This window comes from Sphaerodactylus townsendi, linkage group LG03 (assembly GCF_021028975.2).
Source record: "Sphaerodactylus townsendi isolate TG3544 linkage group LG03, MPM_Stown_v2.3, whole genome shotgun sequence".
NCBI classification, from domain to species: Eukaryota; Metazoa; Chordata; class Lepidosauria; order Squamata; family Sphaerodactylidae; genus Sphaerodactylus; species Sphaerodactylus townsendi.
In genome coordinates this window covers 102,812,280-102,834,881 of record NC_059427.1, presented here as the reverse complement: position 1 = coordinate 102,834,881, position 22,602 = coordinate 102,812,280, and the positions used below count along the sequence as shown (strand labels likewise).

General features: G+C 39.8%; 1 protein-coding gene and 1 long non-coding RNA gene across 2 annotated transcripts in view; one reads left to right on the top strand and one right to left on the bottom strand.

Moving 5' to 3' along the window:
• The window catches only part of TENM2 (teneurin transmembrane protein 2), a 1,113,792-nt gene that overhangs the window by 389,246 nt on the left and 701,944 nt on the right, over window positions 1-22,602 (top strand). The window lies entirely within an intron of this gene.
• Window positions 1-22,602, bottom strand: part of LOC125428330 — a 35,254-nt gene that overhangs the window by 4,141 nt on the left and 8,511 nt on the right. Inside the window, exon 2 of the long non-coding RNA XR_007243803.1 lies at window positions 7,633-7,734. This is a non-coding gene — a long non-coding RNA (uncharacterized LOC125428330). The remainder of the gene's footprint in view (window positions 1-7,632; window positions 7,735-22,602) is intronic.

The following is a 22,602-nucleotide window of genomic DNA, read 5'->3' as shown; positions in this document are numbered from 1 at the left end:
TAGATGGCCACTCCAGAGGGACATGCCCTGGCACTTTAAGGTTTTGGTGTCATCCTCTCATGCATGTCCCTTAACAGTTGCTCATGTGAGAAAGGCATGGGCATTGTCCCATGATAGAATGCCTCCTGGGGGCATTGTTTACATCTTAACCATTGATATGGGTCCCCCTGAAAAAGAGATTGGGCTGCCGTATCTTCAGAACTAGGAACTCCTGCAACCTGTGAGTGTCATTACAAATCCAGTTGTACATTGACTTGTTTCTGCAGGCAGAACCAGAACACGTTCTGAAAAGCCAACTGTCAGGGATGTCTCCGGGATGGTTTATGTGATCAGCTGGTTATTCCCTTGACCAACCTCCAGAAGGTGCATTGTCCTAGCTCAGGTAGCACTGAACCACAGAATGGGAAGCAGCCAGCTGGTCAGGGGATGTCTTCTTGTTTGGTCTGCTTTTTCTCCTAGGGTGAGGGGGGGGGCTGGGCAGTTGAGAGTGTTACCTTGCTCCATCTACTGCTTTTATAACTGCTGTGTCTAGTCCCCTATAATGACATATGTCATCGAAGCTGGTCCGAGGAGCACCACCAGTCACGCTAATTAGCTATCCAAAATGAAGCCGAGCTCCTTCTGAGAACCTGCATCAAACCCATGATGGGCTGCTCAGTGGCCCTGCAGCCAGTCCACTTGAAACTGATCAGACAGGTTTTCCAAAGAGGAATGGAAGCAGTTTTGCCTCCTATATATGGAATTGCAAGGCTGGTGGTCTATCTCAGGCGCTGATGCCAACGGCTCACCTAGTCTCTGCGCCCCCTAAACTGGGGATTCCGACACTCAAGAACTGCACTCGCCCGAAAGGAATACACCCTCAACTCCAAGAGTGCAGACTCCCACACACATGTCAATGTATGCTGTTCTTTGGTTTGAGGTCCCCTATCATAAAATGCTGTTGTTTTCTAGTTTTTACATATACTTGCTGTTCAATGCCATATTTCTGCCATCTGCCACTTCCTTGTTGGCCACCTCAAGGACTCTTGGAAGGTCCTCACTGGGGCTCCCCTGGGGCTCCCCTGGAGTGACACGGCCACTTGGGCCATTGTAATGGGGGCACAAATGACTGAAAATGAGGAGCAGTTGTTTGGTGGTATGCAGGTTTCCTCACCCAAAGGTTTCATGAAATCTTCCCATCCTTTCAACCACTCACCCTCATGGAGGAGAGGAGACAGTGTTCCAAGTCCATAAAACTTTATTGAGAGGGAGAACTTAAGAGGATAGGGCAAGTGCAGGCCATCCATAGATCTCTTGCACTTGCATGAGCTCCCATACCAAGCATTCCCTATGAGACAAGATGACCAGGGCAAGGTAAATCCAGGGATACCATGTGAAAGGTGTTAATGTGAACAACCAAAATAAGGCTGAGCAAAGAAATTCACCTATTGAATTGCCTATCATGAATCTCTGTGGGACGAAAGCTTGCAAAAATGCCTCACCAGAATGCCAGAGGCTTTCTAGTGAGCACCTAGGAGGTAATTTGAGATTTTTACCAGAGTCCAGTCACCAGCTTTTGAAGTGAGACAATAGCTTTGGGGTCATGGGCTGCATCCTTTCCAGTGTTGCAGTCTCAATGTGAAGGTCACTGTCAGTTCTGAGTTGCTCCAGCCATCCCCTTCATTGAACCAAGGTCCTCCTCAGCAACCTCCCAGCAACCTCCATGCCACCAGCTGTTTAGAAGTATAGACAACTGTGATTGCAGGTCTAAAATTTTGTCAATCCACCCCCTTGGTCCCAGGACATTGGTGGGAGCTGTTCCCCACCACCCTTTGCTCATTGTGCTCACCCCTCACACTTCCTGGAACATAACAGAGTCTTGGGGTAGGGAGAGTAGCAGTTCCTCCTTGCATCTGTTGGCTTTGTCTAGTGACAGAGACCACACAGCCTCCAGGTCCATAAGGATGGCAAACTGCAGCAGAGGGAAGGGCATGGGGCACAGGGGGAATCCAAATAGAATGCCCAGGCTTCATACCTATACTTAGCTCTTCCAGTCCTGTAGCATTGGTTTCTGGATGCTGTACTCATGCAAAATTTCATATATGCCAATCATAGGGGAGAGTAGCTTCCAGCCTACAGCAAACTATTATGCATGGACTTGCCTGCCCTCCCAGGGTGGGTATTGGAGTGCAAACTGCAGAGCGTACCATGGATGAGTCTCTGTATGAGTGGTCTCTATGGTGGCTTTCCCCAGCACCATGGGTTCCATGTTGCTTACTCTAAGTTCCCACAGCAGGTAGCTGTTAGACACAATCCCATGCCATGAACTCTATATTCTGAGACTGGGTTGTCCAGTTTAGGATTTTTAACTGGCCAAGGGGTCCACCACTGTTTTTTGTGGGGAGAAGAAAAGGCTTTCCATTGTCTAGCCATTTAGCTGGCTTTCTAAGGTGGTTTCATAGTTTGTGCAGGTTTGCACTGAAGGAAAGGGGGCACTGGAAATATATGCAGACTGATTGTCAATGGGCTTAAGCAATTCATCAGTTTTTCTTTCCTCGGTTAGCATGTATACCAGGGGTAGGGTTTCCTTAATCTCAGATGTTCAGGAACTACTAGATTCCTCATCCAATGTCCCTACCAGCATGGCCAATTGGCCATGCTGACAGAGGCTGATGGGAATTGTAGTTCCTGAACATCTGGAGAGCCGCAGGTTCCCTACCCCTGAACTGTACAATAGCAAAAGGGGCCATTCTTATGGCCATACCCCTAAGGAATAGCCTAATTTCTTCCCCATCCACATCCACATCCCTTGCACCAAAGATTCCTTGCACCACATCCACATCCCTTGCACCAAAGATTCACCAGAGTCCCTCAACAGCACTGCTGTGCCAATGTGCAGCTGCACTTCATTCCTGTGCTGTTGTGACTAGCTCGATGCCTGCAGCGCGATGGAAGTACTCCTCTCGCTTAACACTCACTGTAAAGTGCTAAATGCTAGAATAGCCAAGAGGACCTCTACCACCTCCCATACAGCCGTTTCTACCAACTCCATGCCCCCCACCATCGTAGATTGTGGCGCTTTTAAAGTTAACTGTAGAGATTAATTGAGATTAATCAGAATAGTTATATTTTTTCTTGAATCTGAAGCCAACCACTAATAAACGTTTTAGATGTTTCTTACTAAGATTTTCAACCGTTATGGCGAGATTATAAGGAAAATGGAAGAGATTTGGGAGAAATATTGTTTATGCTTGTTTCAGCAAAAAATTATTTCTTCAAGGATAAAATAGTAGGTCAAGGGATAAATCTGTTCCTGCTTGAAAGGAAAAGTGGAATATTGAAGCTTGGTAAAACAATGTTCAGTCTTGTTATTCAGAATTAGAAAAAGGGAGTGAAGTTTCTTGCTGACAAGCGCAATTCATACAGGTTAGCACATGTCAAGTGCTATTACCTTGTCCTAAACTGCCATTCATTGGTGCTGTGAACATGCGGGAAAATGTACAAAGATCTGAACTTTTCTGTGTTCAAATTACATAGAAGCTGAAAAGGGATTTGAATAACATTCTTTGTAGGGATGATGTTCTTCAAACATCTAAGATTTCTTTTCATATTTCTGCCTTTGCATTTTCATTGTTTTTAAACTCATCTTATTATTGTCGGAGCAAAAGGTGCTATGACAGGAACATTCTCCCTTTCTTCAGAGTGCATATGGAAAGCCATCCTTCACTGTGAAAAGAGGATCAGTTACTTTTAGGATACCAGTGCTCTGTGTCTTTCTTCTCTTCCTCAAAAAGTGTGCTAATCTTTCTGTCAGTGTGAGCATCATAATTTAGAATTCAACACTCTTAGGTACATTCTGCCCCTTTGTAGTAATTAGCATCTCAATGAGAATGGACATATATTCTCCTCCCATTCTGATCCACCTAGATATTGTTAATGATATTAAGTATTCTATAAATGGGACAAACAGTAAAGAAATGTGAAGTCAAATGTGCTTACTAAGAATAAAAAGTCAAATTCTATGGGTACTCAAATCGGCTCACATGGAAGTGCAATCGCTTAATTCTATTGTGGGACTTGCAATTTCTAATTTCATCCCATAATTATATACACAGTTTAAAATTGTGCAAAACAATATGAACACATACAAATAGGTATGCCCACTGAAAGATATCTGTAGTTAAAATAAATTCTGTAGCCTCCTCAGTGGGTTTTAGCATGATTAACTTCATGCTGATCTGTAGACCACAGCTGATTTTGTGCCAATTAAAAGCCTAAACAGAAAGATCTCAGTCGCTTGGAAATATTTGACTTTGATTTTTGCAGACTGGAGGGGTAGAAAGTTTTATAGTTGAGAGACAGCTGCTGAAAATGGCTCCCTCTGTGTTCTTGTATTGCAAATATAGTATTTGACATAGTGCTAAGGTAAGCACTGGTCAAGCTGACTGCTTGTGGGCAATAGGCCAAAAAGTATTTGGTAAGATATTATGACCCAAACCATATAATTTACAGTTTAAGCTTTTTGGATCAAAATGAGCAGCATGAATTATGTACAGAAATTGTATCAGTATTAGTAATGCTTCTACAATGCATAATTGTATTCAGTTTCTGCAAAAAAGAAAGAAAAGGTTTGTTTGGAATTATCCTATATGCACTTTTCATTTTTAGTAATACTTTTTACTTTAATGTATAGCTCTTATGTCTAGTGGACCGTTGCATTATAAATGTGATTGTGGTTTCAGATTTCCCAAGATAATCTTACCATCATTGTCTAAAATGGCCTCTGTAGATAAATGCCTTATTCACATTCCAAACATCTTCTCTCTACATATTCAGTTTGCAAAATTTATATTTAATTGTTTAATTTAAAGGTGCATTTGCTGACATGTTAAGCACATTAAAATCTCATGATATGTTTTAAATGTTACATAGTTATTTTATAGCAAGCACAGACTGTTTTAAATAGAGGCAGAAAGCTTCATTGTTAACTTGATTTTCACATGCATACATTTTGTAAACATGAAGAAACCATCCATTATTCACAATTATTCTTGAATGAGAATAATTGGACACTGTAATGCAATTTCCATTGTACAATTCTTCTTTTGGGCTCTTGTTAAATATAAGACTAAACATACAGCTGTTTTCTAGTAGGTAAAAATTGTGTGTCTGTGTGTGCATGAGTGAAATTAGTTACAGTACTAGATTTCTAGGGCTGCATCCAGAGGTGGGATTCAGGGGTTTCCAAAGGTTCTGTAGAAGGTTCTCACCACAGTGAAGATGAGGGCTTTCAAGTCAGTAGAATCAAAGGAATGGGGTCCAATTTCCCTAGAGTACTTCAATGCTTAGACATTTCTATTTTTAAAACAAGTACTGAGACCTATATAAAAGACACATATTTCACTGAGCATTGCCCTGGATTCCCTTTATTCCCTTTGAAATTAAAATTGGCGGTTTCCGCGACAATCTTTGGAGCAAGTGACTAATCCATACCCCTTTGAATAGATTTTCCACTTGTTGCATACGTTGCTGCATGTTGCAGCTTTGGGTAAAACTTTTTCTAGATTCTCATTTTTCTCTTCTCCTCCTCAATAGAAAAAAAAAAAGCCAGACAAAGGTCTCTTGTAGGAACTCCTGTTGTTTCCTCAGTTCAGAGAACTGAGGAAAATGTCACTTTTAAATACTTAAAATATTTTTATTAAGTATTAATATTTTAGTACTTAAAATAAAAAAGTGATATTAAAAATATTTTAAATAGTTTTTAACAGTCATTATTTGAATTCCAATTCCACCATACGGAACCTTGCTTGTTGTAAAAAAAATTGCTCTTGAATCTCACCCACCTGGCTTGCACTCCATGTTATACGAGGTTCCCAAGCAAGTGCTCATTTTACCATACACTCCTAAGCATAGTTAAATCTTTCTAAGTCTATGGAAGAGCATGAGCTTACAAGAGTATAACTCTGTTTAGCACTGCACTGTTGAGGTGCTACATTTTAATAATGGTTCATTCTATCCTTATTGGCAAACACAACACTTCTAAAAAGGTTGAAAAATGTTCAATAGGTGTTTGATCAAAATAAATAATCTTTAAAATACTGATATACATCGTTAGCTGTTTAAATGATTTTATTTTTTTAAATAAATACACTTGTGGTGCTTTAGAGCCTCATCCAGGTGTGTAAGTGTATATGTTTGGAAGAGCAATTTCACAGATAAGCTTCTCGGTGAGGAAATGAAGGCTTCTTAGAAGCACATCAAGTGAGGAATTCTGCAGGTAGATTTGACTCTTTGTATTATTATTCTTAGAATAGTAAAGGTTTGGTTGTACAGAAAATCTGCCTTGTTCTCTTTGGTGGCTTGGATGGATGCAAAACTTTCAAGAGCATCTTGTTAAAATTCTAACATCTTACTCTAACACTTCTGCCTTTCAGTCAAACGCCTGAGGAAAAAATGAAATTCTTCTTACTGTCAAAACAATCTGTCTCAAGATTAAAAAATAATAATAGGCTAGTTAAAGTAGCATATAGTTGACTGTGTTGCACCTATATTCAGAGAAGTATAGCTTTACTAGCTTCTTAGAACATAGCTTCAGTGCCAGTAATGCAGCCCTCATCCCTGTTTTTGCATATGAGGATTAACCCCAGAGCATAGCATGTAAAATGGCTCTTCTGAGCATGTGCAGAGTGAATTTCCCCTCACAAGCTGTTTTGAACATGTGCACAATGAATTTCTCACCACAGTGAAGATGAGATGGGGAATTAGAATCAAGAAGAGATGGGGGCCCATTTCCTAGAGTACTTCTTTAAATGCTTGTGACATTATCTATTTTTAAAACAAGTACTGAGGACTCCTATATATACAAGACACATATTGGCCTGAAGTTCATGCTTTTATTTTGCCAGAAAATAAAATACAGTCAAGACAATTTTGGGTGACTAATCCATACTCTTTTGAATAGATTTACTTGTTGCATGTTGCAGCTTTTGGGTAAAATTTTTCAATTCTCATTTTTCTTTCTCCTCTCAATAGAAAATAGACAATGAAAAGGGATAAAGAAAGATAAATATTCCTTTGTTCAACAGCATATGGTAGTACTAGCTCTACATTCATCTCCACTAACAATAGCCAGAAATTAGCTTCTTTTTAAGTTTAATCTTTTATCAATCATTTATCTTGATTCTACAGATGGGAAAGTATAATAAGGGGAACAGAAATACTACAAAGGTCAGATTTTTTACAGAAGTTTTTGCCTTTTCCTCCATGTCTTCTTGTTCAATGTAGCATTTATTTTTCATAGAAATGTAAAGCATTGAAAATGGTTGGTTCAGTTATTAATGTTAGAAATCAATGTGACAACCAATAGCCTGGACAGAAATAGTTGTTGAAATCATATACTACGTGACACCTTGAGCAAAAGCTATATAAGCACTATTTCAACACTATGATTTTTTTTTTGGATTAATGTTTTCATCTGCATTTCTTGATATCTTTATTTGTTTATTTTGTGTGTTCAGGAAAAGGTAGGGGAAAAGGAAAGAGGAATTTGCAGCCCAGAAGCATGTGTGAATGTGAGATAGCCTACTCTGGAAATAGCCTGTAGCTTTTTAGGTTAGTCAAGATTACAACAGCTCAGAATATGACATGCTTTACCTCTGGGGAGACAAGAAAAGTGTCACCGATACCACTTCAGCCCTTCAGGGAGCATCCCTTACTTTCAAGGACCATCCCTTATAGAACTGCTTCCATTTTCATCTGAAAACAAGAAGAAATATATATAAAATCCACACAATAAATCACTGCATTTCATTAGGTGTTAATTGATAAATTTCAAGTATCCCACTAGGCATTATAGAACTACTGTGTCAGAAAGATACAAGACTTGAACACTTGGAAGAGAATTGCAAATATCTGTGTCAGTTCTTTTAAAAGAATCTAAAGTCTAGAACATCAGAGCTTCAACCATTAATACCATTTAATAGGGCAGACAGTTTTCAGGATTATATTAAGAAATAAAAGCTCCTTTTAAAAATATTAAAATGCAGATTGCACCAGATAAAAATGCAATTATCAAAAGTTTAAATTTTCTCTGCAAATTATTTGGAAAGTACAGTTCAGCCAACAAAAGTTTGCAAAATTCATAGTCATCTAAAAGAGTCCTCGTTTTTTAGTGATCTACATCACTTGACAATTGACTCTCTGTCAATCATTTGACAATTGAGACTCTGAAAATTATTCAAAGATTCATAGCCAAAAAGAGCTCTTTTGTCATGTAAATGTAAAGGAATGGATCTTACCCACTTTTCTGCTGGTGGAAGAGAGAGGAGGGGTCTCTTCTGATCACCAAAAAGGCTACGCTAGAATTCTTTAGATCCCTATGGACTGAAGACTTGTGGAATAGGGGTTGTAGGGAGCAGGGAAACACAACAATATCAACCAGAGAAACTGGTGGGATCTAACCTAAGATCTAACTGTGAAGACATTGGTAAACATCATATTTGATCATTTGTTGGTATCAATTTAGTTGATAGAATAAACCATCTCAATTTGCCACCTCATTCAGAAATTGGTGAGATTGTGGGTTGCGCTGTGATTCTGTTGTTCTATTATTGTTACCCTGTTAACCAGCTTGTTTTCATGGTTGAAGATCTTTGGTGCTTTTTCTAATCTTGCTAATTAAGAACAATTACTGTATTAACAAATGCATTGTGAGGAGTATGTAATAAACTGGAATTAATTTTGTTTAGTTTTATGCTCTGGACTAATATCTGAAGTCTTTATATACTTATTGTAACTTGAGAAATTCACCTAATCAGAGTTTTGACCTTAACAGTATTATCAGAATCATGTTTCTAGGGTAAAATGGACAGTCATAACTTCTTAAATTCTAAGGCTACAGTTTTAAGCACACTTTCTAAGAACAAATTCTATTGACTTTGGTGGAGTTTACTTGTGGGTATACATGCTGAAGAGTGTACAGTATGCACTGTGTTTCTTTGTTGATTGTTCAAAATGCTAATATTTTGCCAAGGCTGCAATATTATGCCAAGTTACTTGGTAGTAACTCATTGAAATCAATGGGATTTACTTGGAAGTTAAAATGCATAGGAATGTGCTGCATGTGTGTTATTGTTTTATATGGTGAAAACTGCTCAAAGATATTTCTTATCTGTAATTTCTTGGCTTCCGTGGTAAAAGTGTCATGTCACTGGTTAGCAATAACAATACATACATCATTCTTCATATAACATTTTGCATCAGAGCTTTGTGTATCAAGTCCTATTTTGTTTAAAACTGACAAGGACAATACATAGCTAGTGACTTAATAAACCAAGATTTGGATAGTAATATAACTGGATAGAGTTTTATTTGCTATAGAACAATTTGTTATAGAAAATGAGTACCCAGTTTGCTGACAGTAAAGTATAGATTACTGGGAAAGGCAATGACAAACCAGCCTGTAAACAAAGTCTGCCTAGTAAACATCATGATAACCCAGGGGGTATCTGGAGGCTACCCAGCGGGCTACCTTTACCTATTAAAAATAAAGTGGAAATTGCATAATAGCTCATGGTACCAACTAAAGTATAACAGAATCTAAAACCTCAGTATTTATTAGCTTTGTCTCCTGATTTAGCAAATTGCTTGCTACTGACAAACAGGCCGTTTTTGCTCAATCAAAATATCCTGGGATGAGCATGGGAAATATTGCTGTGCAACCTGGAATTCCACATGGTTCTCGAAGCTGCACAGGGTCTGCCCCTGTTTTGTACCGCTATTTTCTCTTTGCCCCATGATTTTCAAAAACCGCCAAAGAGGTGGTACTTTTTAAATGCTCCTGTGGCCTGCAGACTCCGCTGCCATGTAAATACCAGGAGGTTGTCTGCCTATGCGTGGAAGAGATTGCGAAGCGAATGGAAAAAGATGTGGGTTAGTGCGGAAACAGCTGGGGCATTACATACCAGTCCTGCCTCAACTGCTTGGAAGCACCTGGGAACTGTGCAGAAGGAGAAACCGCAACAAATCAGCCACAACAAATTAGTATGTAAGATCCCGGTTCTACCCCAGGATATTTTGACTGTGCAAAAACAGCCACATTGGTATGTTAGAAGAAAGGATTTTAAGAAAAGAGAGAGGAAACATGAAAATGGAAAGAGGATGACTTTATAAAAATATGTTATCAGAGAAAAATGTTGATATAATTCTAAACCTGTGTACAGTTCTATATCAAATAGTCCTAATCTTAAGGCACAAGGATGGGAATATTGCTCAAAATGTTCACGTTTAGAACATTGGAGCAACGCATTTGAAGTAGCTAAATATATGACATAGATCAGTTTAATTAAGCTAATTAAACCCAAATGGTTGTCCTGTGTCTTCTTTTATTTATTTGTTTATTTGTTTGGCTTATAGGCTGCCCTTCCCCACAAGACGTTTAGGGCAGATTATAACAGTCACAAAAAAACAGTAAAATCAAACAATAGTAAATTCCAGCTCACATTCTGGCACCATGTAGATATAGCAACCTGGGGGGGGGGGGTAAAATCATAATCAAAGATCTAATAAATAGTAAATTGTAACATCTCCATAAGCCAGAGTAATCCATATAATATGAAGGGGAGAGGAGGAGGAAGAGAGGCCAGTTAGTTGGACATTTCTCAACTATGGGCCAGGTGGATCAGCTCTGTACTACAAGTTCTGCAAAACTGCAATAGGTCTCACAGTCCCAGGTCTCACTCGACAGCATTCCACCAGGCTGAAGCCAGAGCTGGAAAAGCTCTGGCACTAGTTGAGGACTGCTGGGCAGCTTTGGCCAGAGGCCACCAGTTAGGGTTTGGGGTTTTTTTTGCTGAATGAAGGACCTACAGATACAAGGGCCCCAGGCTGTTTAGAGCTTTAAGGATTAATATCAAAAAGTTGAACCTGATCCAGTACTCTGCCAAGAGCCAATGCAGCTTGCGGAGCACCAACTGAATAGGTCCCAGAAACAGCCGGGATGACGGCGCACCAGCGTCGCAGGGCAGGGGGGCGTGTCCCCAGGCCTTCGCGACAAGGTAAGTGAAGGGGAGGGGGGAGGGCACCTTGGAGCTGTTGCCGTTTGTACAGCAGCGGCTCCAAGCCGCCATTTTCCGGAAACCTCACTCCCCGAGCGAGGTCGGAAAACGGCGGCTTGGTGCCAGTCGGGCGGTGCGAGGGCGGCGCAGCTGCAAAGCAGCTGTGCCCCCTGTGCGAATGGCTCCCTGGGGACGCCGTTTTTGCCATCCCCAGGGCGCCATTAACCGCCCGTGCGGAAAGGGCCATTAGAGTGTTTAGCTGCTCTGTGGCTATAAAAACTGAGCTAACTTTTTTTTGTTCTCTGGAGCTGATGGGGTGCCAGGTCAAGACAGAAAAGAAACAATACAAAGGAAGGAAGTTTTGCTGAATCATAGAAAGGGACATGAAAAAAGGACAGCTTCAGCTGTACTCTATTATAAATGTGGAGGCTTGTTGAACAGCAATATCTAGTGGTTCCAGTGGTCCTAGAAGAAGCATATATGATTCACGTGATTAAAATGGGAGGGAATTATTTTCATATACAAAGGACAGACCCAAAGAATTACCTCTGCAACATGCCAAAGAGTTTTACAAGAATAAGATTAAACATTGAAAACATTCAGTAAAATAGTTGAAATGTAGATAAAAATCAGTACAACTAAGTAGAATGCTAGATTTTTGTTAAAAAAGAATATCAGACAGCAGTCTTAAGTATTTATCTAGGGGTCAAAATGTTTAAGAATTTATCTGTAAATCGCCTTTAAATCCAAGGAAAAAGTTAGAGAGGAGGTTATACTATGTATGAAAATGATAGACATTCAAACATTTTACTTTCTTTTTTAAAAAAAATGCTGGTCTAAATACCAATGATAACAGTATAATATTAAATGTTTTGCAATGGGCTTGGGGCAGGATGTCAAGTAGGTTTTTTTCCTGGTGTTCTTGTGTAACTAGTTTTTTTAGTGTTGGGGTGACTGGATCACTATACAGTTGTATGTATTGTTTCAGATATGATGCATAGCCAATAAATCCAGAGCTGTATCTGGTCAGCCACCTATCAGAGATAAAGGTGGGTATCATCAATGTACCGATGGTAACCAAGCCCCAAATTCTAGACTAACTTGGCAAGAGGACAGATGTAGATCCTTTGTGGGACATTACACGCAAACAAATGTCATGATGAAGTTCTCTTCCTTTTGTGCAGCCCACTGTCCCCAGCCCAGGAGAAATTAGATGAGCCATTGCAAGGCTGTCCCAAATATCTCAGTGTTGGCAAGGCAGTGAATCAAAATATCATGGTTGACTATGTCAATGGATCCAAGGATGGCTTTTTCAAGAGTGGCTTTGTCACTGCCTCTTTGTTATTGCCTCTTCCACTGCCATATGTGTGTGTGTTTGATTGTATTTATGCGTGTGCCCAGTGCTTTTTGATTTTTGTTCATTGCCTACTGATTGGAGGGGACATACTCAACATAGATAGCACTCTACACATTATATTTTTGCCACTGTTGTTGTGGGTACTGGACAACACATGGAATCATTATCTATTTAATAGTTGATGTGTCTGACACTTTCCTTTGACTGAGAAACTGGCAGTGTGAAAGAAGCAGCATCTGTCATATGTAGCAACAGATTCAGAAAGCCTAGTCACTTGGTGTTCTCTTTGCATTCAGTTCTACCATTCCCAAGAGGCACTTCTTACTTCACCACTAGGAATAGCAAATCCCTCTCTGGCAGAATGAAGTTCTGCTGAATCATTGCCTCTGGAAAAAGTGCAAACTACATCATGAATATTAGCATCTCTATGTACTTTGATCTATTCTTTAGTATCCCTTTGATCTCAGAGGTACATGAAGAGTTTGCTTCAATGTATGTACAATCCAAAAAGATGCAAAAAAAAGTATTTGAGAAAATTTGCATTTTTTCCTCAGGCTACTGATCAATATGTTGAGATACAGCCCCTTTTAGTATTGTAACAATATATTGATAATATTGAGAGTGGCAGAGACGTGAAACAGTTATCTCTGTAATTGATTTGCTTGAATCGGAGATGGAATCTCAGCCCATTCTCCCTCCATCCCAGCCTGAAAGATCTAGGAACAATGACTGTTCAGCAAGAACCAAGTCATGACACCTCCATCTCTGGTAGAAGCTGTTTACCAGAGCTCTTCTTCATGATACTTGGAACCATTTATGGAGATGGACTTTTCAAGATTCCTTTCAGGGATCTTATATATTGGCAGCCAGAAGATCCAGTACCCTCCAAATTTGTCACAAAAACCAGCTTCCACTTGCTATAGGCTTACCACTTGCCATTTTCAACCAGGGCATATTTATTGAAAATGGTGCCGGGGCAAGTTCTCAAATGTCTCCGCCCCCCAGCTGCCCTGTGTGGCACCCCTTGCCTGCAAGGCGGCGAGATTGGCCACTGCACAATCCATGGCTGGCCATTCGAGTTGGCTGGGCCTTCGCTGGCACGCTGGTGGGCTGCTCTGTCAGCAGACACTTGCCACTGTGCCAAGGAGGGCCCAGCCAACTCAAGTGGTTGGCCATGGATTACTCAGCACCCAGAGTCGCCACCACATTCATTTGTTGCCTTGCCACCTTTCCTGTGTGTCGGAGGGGGCGGGAAAGCAACTTGCCACCTCCCTGGACCAGCAACAAATCTCCCAATTTTAAAGATATAGTGAGCACCGACAGGTTTTTTTGGGCAGCGGGGAAGGGAAGCCCCCACATGTTACCTTAAAGTGGCACCTGGGTCATCGGACCGCTTTCGCTGCCCCTAGATCTGCTACTGCCTTCAACCTCCTGAGAATGCTTTTTGATCTGATAGCTAGGAATATGTATTACTGCTAACAGATTATCTTTGAGCCAGTGTTGATACTGCGAAAGACTGAACATAAGCTTAAGAGAGAGATTTTCTGACTGGTTAGTCTGAATGTTATTATATCCCAGTTAATTCAAAACAAGCTTGTGACTATTGCAGTAGTACTGAACTATTGCTTGTCATCATTAATCTTATTTGCCAATCTTCTTTCTTTTATGCAATGTGCTGGACTATATCTCATCCTTGTTTAGATAGTTGGCTGGTTTACTATTTCACTGGGGCCTGCATGCCCTCTCATTCTGTGAAATTTGTGTAACTATTAATAGTTTTCTGAATTTGCTAATCTTGCTTCCCTCAAATTTACTGCCATTTTTTCTCCTTTACAAAGTGAGTCCAAACAAATCAGAAAAAGAAGCATATATTTAGGAGAATAGTTAGTTTTCAGCAGTTGATAGTTTTGTTTTTCAGTTGTTGTTTTGATTAACTGTAGGCTTTGTAACATTGTAGAATAAATTTGTATTTGTGGTGGTAATGATTCTTTATGAATATTATGTTAAACCTAAAATAATTGAAGGAATTTTAAATTTGGGGATCCCCCCCCCAAAAAAAACCCTCAACAGTGAGAATCTCCTATGTGGTTTACAAAGTGATACAATGTATCTAATCGACAACTCTCCAGACCTATAGCCACAGTGGTGCAGAAGGGGCTATCAATCATTTCTCATGCCCCTCCAATCAGCACTAGGGTTGGTGTGGGTCTTTTAAGTGTAAATTCTTTATGATAAAAAAGGAGCTAAGATAAAAAGGTGTGAATCCTATCATAGATCTTCCAATTGTGGATTCTCTATATAACTGACTATAACACAATTAACAGTTATCAGGGCTGAAGTGTCCTTATTTAAAAAGCTGGGGCAGGGTGTGTGACATAGGATGACTGAAACTTTTTTGCTCTTTTCTAATTTTTGTAATCCTAGATCTATTGCATTGCTTATTTAATCCCTAATGCTATTCAATTATGTTGTTTTATACTATGTGTACACCTTGAGTCTCAAGTGCAAAATTGGTACATAAAGTGCAAATAAATAAATAATAAATAATGATGGGCTGATCACCACTGTATTCATTCCCCCTGCCCCCAATGAAAATTTTCTGGCTATAGGCCTGAACCTCTCCCATTTTGTATTCTTAGGATATGATCAGTGACTTCCTTATGTTTGAACAGAATTAATATAATGCACTGCACTTACAGAATGCAAAAAAAATGGTTCTTTTTCTTTATACATTTAAAATACTAGTTTGGTTATCTTGGTGACTGTCTAGACACAGTTGTCATTAAGGCGGGCCTACCGCATTGCTGTTTCCTCTATTGTGCTGTTCAAGCATTCCTTCTGTATCACATCAGCAGCCACAATTCCAAGGATTTTCCTTCAGTAACTCTTGAGCATTTTCTCCATTCAGACACCATCAGTCCTGCTTTACATCAAAGACTACTCCTTCTCTCCTGCAGCCCAGTCTTAGAACAGTCTTCACGTGTTGCTTTGTTCAGTATGCCACAGATGCTGCTGCTGGCTCTCAAAATGGTGTTCAACTTCTTCCATCATGGAGTACAATGGAACTTAGACATCAAGGAGAAATGGTCTTTCTGACTCTTCCCTGCCAATAACCATTTGTGCCTTCATCATATGACATAACAGCAACTATTAATGAACTTTTCAATGAAGCATGGTTAGGTCTTAACAATCATCAGGTATAAGAAAACAGTTGTATCCCACAAGTGAACATCCGGTATATTCTACTCTCAAGCAGTATACATTATCTGTACAGAAAACTTATCATTATCTGCTATTTTCCCAAAGAGATCAAGGAACTGAGCAGACTACCAGGGTTCACTTTTAACCTCACTTTTCTCACCCTGTTTGTCCTGTAAAAACAATATTGACCTTACTTGTCCCTCAGTTTTCAACAGAGTGGTGAAGAACAGAAAACCTAACCTTAATGAATTGTGGGAATCTTCTTGAGGATAACGGTAGTGAATTCTTCCAAACAAAGACTGAGTTAAACTACTGTATTAGGACAAGAATGGGAGAAGACTGATAATATTATGTTTTAAGTTTATTGTGTACAACATGATAATTACATACACCCCACTTCTCTGAGTGGTGACTACCCAAGTTACTTCTCTTTCAAGCATGAAGACTTATGCATTGAGTGGTTTATTTACAAATACACCAATGGATCACAATTGGAGGCACAGAAAAACTCACTGCAAACAGCAAATCTAGAGGGAGCAAGTAGAAAGAGCATTCTGCCCAACAATATCTATGCTGAGGATTTGCTCTTTTCATGTTTTAAGTATCCTATAAAACCTGGCCATGGCCATGAGATGCAAGGCGAGGAGGGGCAAGAATCAAAGGGCTCTTGAGCTTTTGACTCAGCATGTATCTTGCTGCCAGTCTCTTCAGTGAGCCAGCCAAAGAATATAGCAGCCTCATTTGGACAAGTCTTTTTTTCTTTGCTTGACTCCTGATTTATGTACATAGTGTCTGTTCTATCATGTTTTGGATGGCTCCAGGAAGAAAAATGTGGTATAAATAAATCCCACATCAGATCCATAGAGAGATATACTGAACTAATGTCTATTGTAGTAGTAGTAGCAGTAGCAATCTCCTCCTCTCTTTCTCTCCTTACCACAACTCAAAGTAATGAGATTTCTGTTATACCCCTCAGTTTCTTCATTCCAGTTAGGCATAAAGCTTGCTTTTGCCAGCTTTCATGGACACTTGAACAAAAACTGAAGCAATTAGACATGTTGCTATTGCAGAGGCGTAGCTGGGCCGGAATAGGCCCACCACCCTGCAGTGCCCTGCCCCCCTTACCTTAGTGCAGGCTGGAGAAGTGGCCTGTTCCCTTCCGGCTGAAAATGGCCTGGTGGGAACTACACTTCCCATGAGACCCTAGGGCTTGCAAGGTGTCTTGAGAAGTGTAGTTCCCACCAGGCCATTCTCAGCCTAAAGGGAACAGGCTGCTTCTCCAGTTTGCACTGTTTCATGAAGGTAAGTGTGTGTGTGGGGGCACTGCAGGGGGTGGGCAGGGGGCAATTTTCTGCACCCCCAGGCACGTGCCCGGTGCAGCGTGCCCCCCCGGCCCACTGGTAACTCCGCCTCTGTACTATTCCCATTGTCACAGGCTCTGGATCTACTTTGGATTTATATCCTGTTTCTCAACTATAAGGAGTCTCAAAGCAAATTAGAAACTCCTACCTTCCTCTCCCCACAACATACACCCTGTAAAATAGATGGGGCTGAAGGAGTTCTGAGAGAACTGTGACTAGACCAAGGTCACCCAGCTGGTTTCATGTGTAGGCATGTGGAAACAAGCCTGGTTCACCTGATCAGAGTTTGCTGCTCATGTGGAAGTATGGGAAATTAAATTCAGTTCTCCAGATTAGAGTCCACCTGCATCCAGTGAAGAAAGAAAGGTACACTGTAGCATAAATTTTGGCTGAACTGTAGTAGAAATTTTGATTGGCATTTGGATATTATTCCAGATTCATTGAGATGTTCTCCAGATAACAGGCCACAGACAAGTTTATTCAATATAATACATTCCCTCCCCTGCTCTCTCTGTCCCTCATCTGCAGATATAATGGACAATCCATTAACTGAATATAGGATATATTTTCTGATTTGGGAAAACTGATCCCTGTTCATGAGTCTGAGTGAGCAGAACAAAGTACAAGTGCTAGAGATTAGACGTGTAAAACTAGAAGGCAAAGTTGAATAAGTCAGGAAGGAGAAGGATGGGAAAGGGAGAGCTCAACCCTAGTACAAGTTCAAACTGGCTAAAATGTTGTCCAGATTAAGGGCTCTCAGCAGTCTAGCCTTTATTTCTTGTGATTGTGATATGCTGGAACCCAGTCATGTGATCTCAAACCAGGAGGGAAAATGCAGCCCAGCACTATTAGGCTATGGAGACTGCAGAAGTTAATTCTGTTGTGCAAGTTACAAGACACAAATCAGTAAGAGTTCTAGTTACAACAACATCAACAACCTTTATTGGCATAATAATTCAGTTCCATAAACAATAGATTCATTCGACCACACAAAGGAGAAAAAAGAGAAGAGAGAGGGAAATTGTGTGTGTGTGTGTGTGTAATAAAATGAAGAGGAAGAAGAGTTCTAGTTTTTTTAAAAAATATTAGGATGATTTTAGAATCAAAGGAAAGTGTTATTTTTTAAAAAATACAGCGGTCCCAATTCTGAATTTTAGGTGCTGAGAATTCTATACTTTTTCCCCAACTGTGAATAGAATTAACTAGACATCAATTTACACCTCATTGTAATTAAGTTAAAAGGAGGGAAATAGATTTCTTCCCTTCTGCTTCCAATCATGAAGCAAATATTTAATGTTCATTGAGTTCAGATGTTAAAATATACACAATAATGAAAGGAATAAGAAGTACCTGATTCTATCACAGTCTACTATACTGAAATGTTACTAATCCCTTCTTCCATTAAAGGTTTTGTTTTATGAAACAGAACAATTACCACTGTGGATCTGGGGAACATTTAAAGCAAAAGTCCTGTCACTGGAATAACCAATGTGAATGAAATAAGCTAATATTCATATTATGATTATTAGTACTTCCATAGGGAACATAATTAGGCTTAGAAAGTCTCACACCTGAATGAAGGCTTACATATTCCTAGTGATGTATACTGTGCATTGCTAGTTATATGCTTGTGTGAGTTTTAATTTTCATGCCACTATTTTAAAATTGTATAACTTTTTTTTAAAAAAGTACAGTCGCTATTGTCAAATCAGTAGCGCTTGGATATTTGATAGGGAGCATTTACCTTCTCCCCCCCCCCAAAAAAAATGTACAGCTGTTTACAGATTTTCCAACATCATGTCCACCTGCTGACATGATAATGAATAAGTATCCGGATAACTCATAGCATCACATAATACAGGTTTCCTTCAGGAATGATCACAACTGTGTAACTAAACTATCTGTACTGTTTACATATCATGGGAAACCACAATTGAAAGTGGTCTCCCACTCCACAAAATATTTTTATAGTTATACAGAGGCTGCAGAAATGCTATTTTTTTTTAGCTACGTCATGTGTACCTGGTTTGCTAGCCCTATAACCTGGAGAGTGATGCATATATCTAGCCCTCTCACACAAAGAACTACAAGACTGTATGCTGTACTTGCAACAGTTTATCAGCATGGTAATAAAAATGTGTAATGGTAATAAAAATGTGCTGGTGCAGGAAAAAACAACAGAAAATGGTAAAAAAGGGGAGGACTCACTGTTTTTCTAAGTGCCCCCTCCCCTTCTTTTTTCTAATGGAAAAAAAATAGAAATTTTGGGGAGTGTTGAAGAAAGCTCTTATGCTTTTTTTTCTTTAAGAATGAGTGTAGTGGTTTCAAAGACAGCATGAGAACACTGTAGATATATGTAGTTTTTAACTCAAGATGTATTTTTGTATCTAGAGGCATACCTAATCTTCATGAGGGAAATATGTAGGGCTTTCGTTGCTCCTCAACTATTGCATGTCTTCTGTTGTCTTTCAACATGACTCTTCCCTGTTGGTTGACCTTGTGACTTCTCCTTCAAACCACTGTAAAACATATACTTTCCTACTTGTACCTGATGAAATAAGCTTTGCTTCTCAGTTTACCCTGTTAATCTTATTGGACGTTGAGGTGCTCCTGGACCAGGAGCATACTGCCCAGGGGGACATATGGTGTCAAATGTCCCTCCGCTGCAACCATTTAGTCACATGGGGGGGTGGAAAATCACCCCCACACCCATTCCTCCTTCTCCCTGGGTCCATAGTGGCCTTGAGATGACCTGGTGGAAAAAAAGGTTTGGGGTCATGGTGGGGAGGGTGGCCACCCCAACATGGGGTGGGGGGCGGAAAATTTAGATTTTGGACCGGGCCACATTTCCCCTAGATATGCCTCTACTAGACTCAGGTCTAGCACATAGACTCACAGTCTGGGTAATATCCCTACCTTGCTGAAGTGGAGAAGTGGGGGGGGGGGGGATATCACAATGAGATGCAGCAGAAACTTCACCAAAGCCTCAGAGGAAATCTTTGAAAGTTTCATTTCAAGAAGTGAACTCTCTCAAACCAGTAACCGTAGAAGGGTTGGTTTTTACACCCCACTTTCCTCTACCTTTAAGGAGTCTCAAAGCAGCTTACAATCACCTTCTCTTTCCCTCCTTACCTCAGACAGCTTGTGAGGTAAGTGATGCTGAGAGAGTTCTGAGCAACTAGCCCAAGGTCACCCAGCAATGTTCAGTGGAACAGTGGGGAATCAAACCTGGTTCACCAGATTAGAGGCCACAGCTCAAGTGGAGGAGTGGGGAATCAAACCAAGTTCTCCAGATTAGAGTCCGCTGCTCTTAACCCCTGCACAACATACCTAGTTGAAACTAAAGTACAAGTAGTAAGGTATCACTTGCAGATTTATTCCAAGCACTGGGTATATTTGCAATATGACTTGTAGAAAACATGCTTCATAAACTGAAGCCAGAGGGACCATGCTGAGATTTTGCTTCAGTTTTGACATGACTTGAGTCACTACCAGGATCTTTCTCCAACTTCTACTGCAAAAAGATAACTGACTTTATTCTATTGCCTCTGAAACTTGCAGCTATCAACAGTGAAACTTGGTTGTTGTTTTAGTTAGGGACCCAGAACATGTGATAAAATTGCCATATGCTGTTGTTAATCCAGCAATTGGCCACAGAAGTTGTTTTTTAAAAAAATGGCCATCAGTAATGACACTTCTGGGGAAACTCCAGAAGTAACATCACATATCTCTAGAAATCACTGAGCACTTTATTGTAAAACCATAGAGTTCCCAGCAACTCCTAGAGATGACTGATGTCACTTACAGGGAAAACCATCACAGATAATCACACTCTATGCCCCTGCTCCATTTAGTCTCATGCTGGTTGCTAGGCCTGGCAAACCTAGTGCTTAAACAGGATCCTAAACAAACAATTTGAACCCACATAGTATAATTAACAAAGAAAGAAAACACAAAATGACATCATGGGCAGATTATAAATCCAGTACTCAGCTCACTGATTGTTTTGATTCCTTAAAAAAATAAAATAACTATTACAATATGGAAATATTTTTGTGTGAGTTAAATACAATACAATACAAAATACAATACAAAAGAAAAGTGCTTTTTAAAAGTCTGCTTTGGACAATTTATCAGATTTTTTCACCATGCTCTTGCAGACTGATATCTGTGCTCATTAATTGGTCAGACTGATGTTAAATTCAGCAGGAAGCAATGAATGAGAACCAGTAACAAAAGTATAAAGATGAAGGTAAATATGAAAGATGATAAATTCATTTTAAACCATCAATATGCTAGTTGTATTGGTTGCCCACATTCACTTCTTTTTGCCTTACATTTCAAAGATGTGTATGTTATATTAATTGAATTTTTGAACAAAACTGAGTGCACACATCTTACCCTTGACAGGAGTGATGATCAAAGGAATGTGTGTGTGGAGGTGGGTCCCAGTTTCATCTAGCAGGAAAAATATGATTTATTTGATCTCTCCAATGAGGACTCATAGCGGCTTACACAATATTCTCTCCTCCATGTTATCCTCGTAGCACCTTGTGAGGTACTTTACACTGAGAATGTGTGACTTTCACAAAATCACCCAGCAAGTCTTCATGGCAGAATGAGGATTCAAACCTGGGTCTCCTACATGCTACTCCAACACTCTAACCACTTTACTGTACTGGCTTTCATGTCTGAAGACCCAAGTTTTCATGTACTTCCGTATTAATCGGGGAAGCAGCAAGCTGAAATGATGCTTATACACAGTGATAAAATTGTGTAGGTGACAAAACCAGGTTTCCACTTCAAACCTGAACAAAATGTTAATTCTTTCACCAAGTACTGATATCAAACCAACAGGAATAAGGATTTCACAATCAGCTCTTACATTGTATAAATAGGTTTGAGTCAGTGATTTTGAGTTGCCTGTTCAAAGTATATGAACATGTCATTAGAAAAGTGGTTCCTTTCCATTAATGTGAACTTACCTGTAAACATGGCAGTCATGGGAGGTGAAAAAATGGATTCCGTCCCCTGCATAGATGTTAGAAGCTTTCTTGTTTGATCTTCAGACTAGGATTCTTTAATTTCATATACTTCAACTGAAATTGTAAGCAGACTTACACCCTTTTAAACTCAGTGATTTCAGTGGGCTTAGAAGGCTCTAATTCTGTGTAGGATGATATTGTTTGTATTACTGTCTAAGACAAGCTCTTTTGTAGGATGGAGTTTGGAGAGAGACTGTCATATTATAAGTGCAGTTCATATCTCTGTCTCCCAGCTTCCAGGGTTTTTTTAGATACTCGGCATCAAAATTGCACTGTTTATACCAGATTTCACAAATAACAGTGAGAATGTTATGAAAAGAGCTTGCTGATAAGTAAGGTTTTTGAATTGCTCTTGTGATTTCCACAGGTAGGACTATACAGATGAATGGCAACAGCTGCGGCAAACTGGCTTGCCATTTTTAAAAAAATCTTTCAAATAAAATCTGTAACACTGACTTTCTTTTTTCTTATGAATCTGGCAAACACTATGTTTACAGGAAAGCTTCTGCTCTGATGCCTTTGAATTTACAGTGTTGGAAAACATTCATAATAACTATCAAATAGTTCGCCAATGGTTGTATTCATCTAAGCGGAAGAGATGGTAT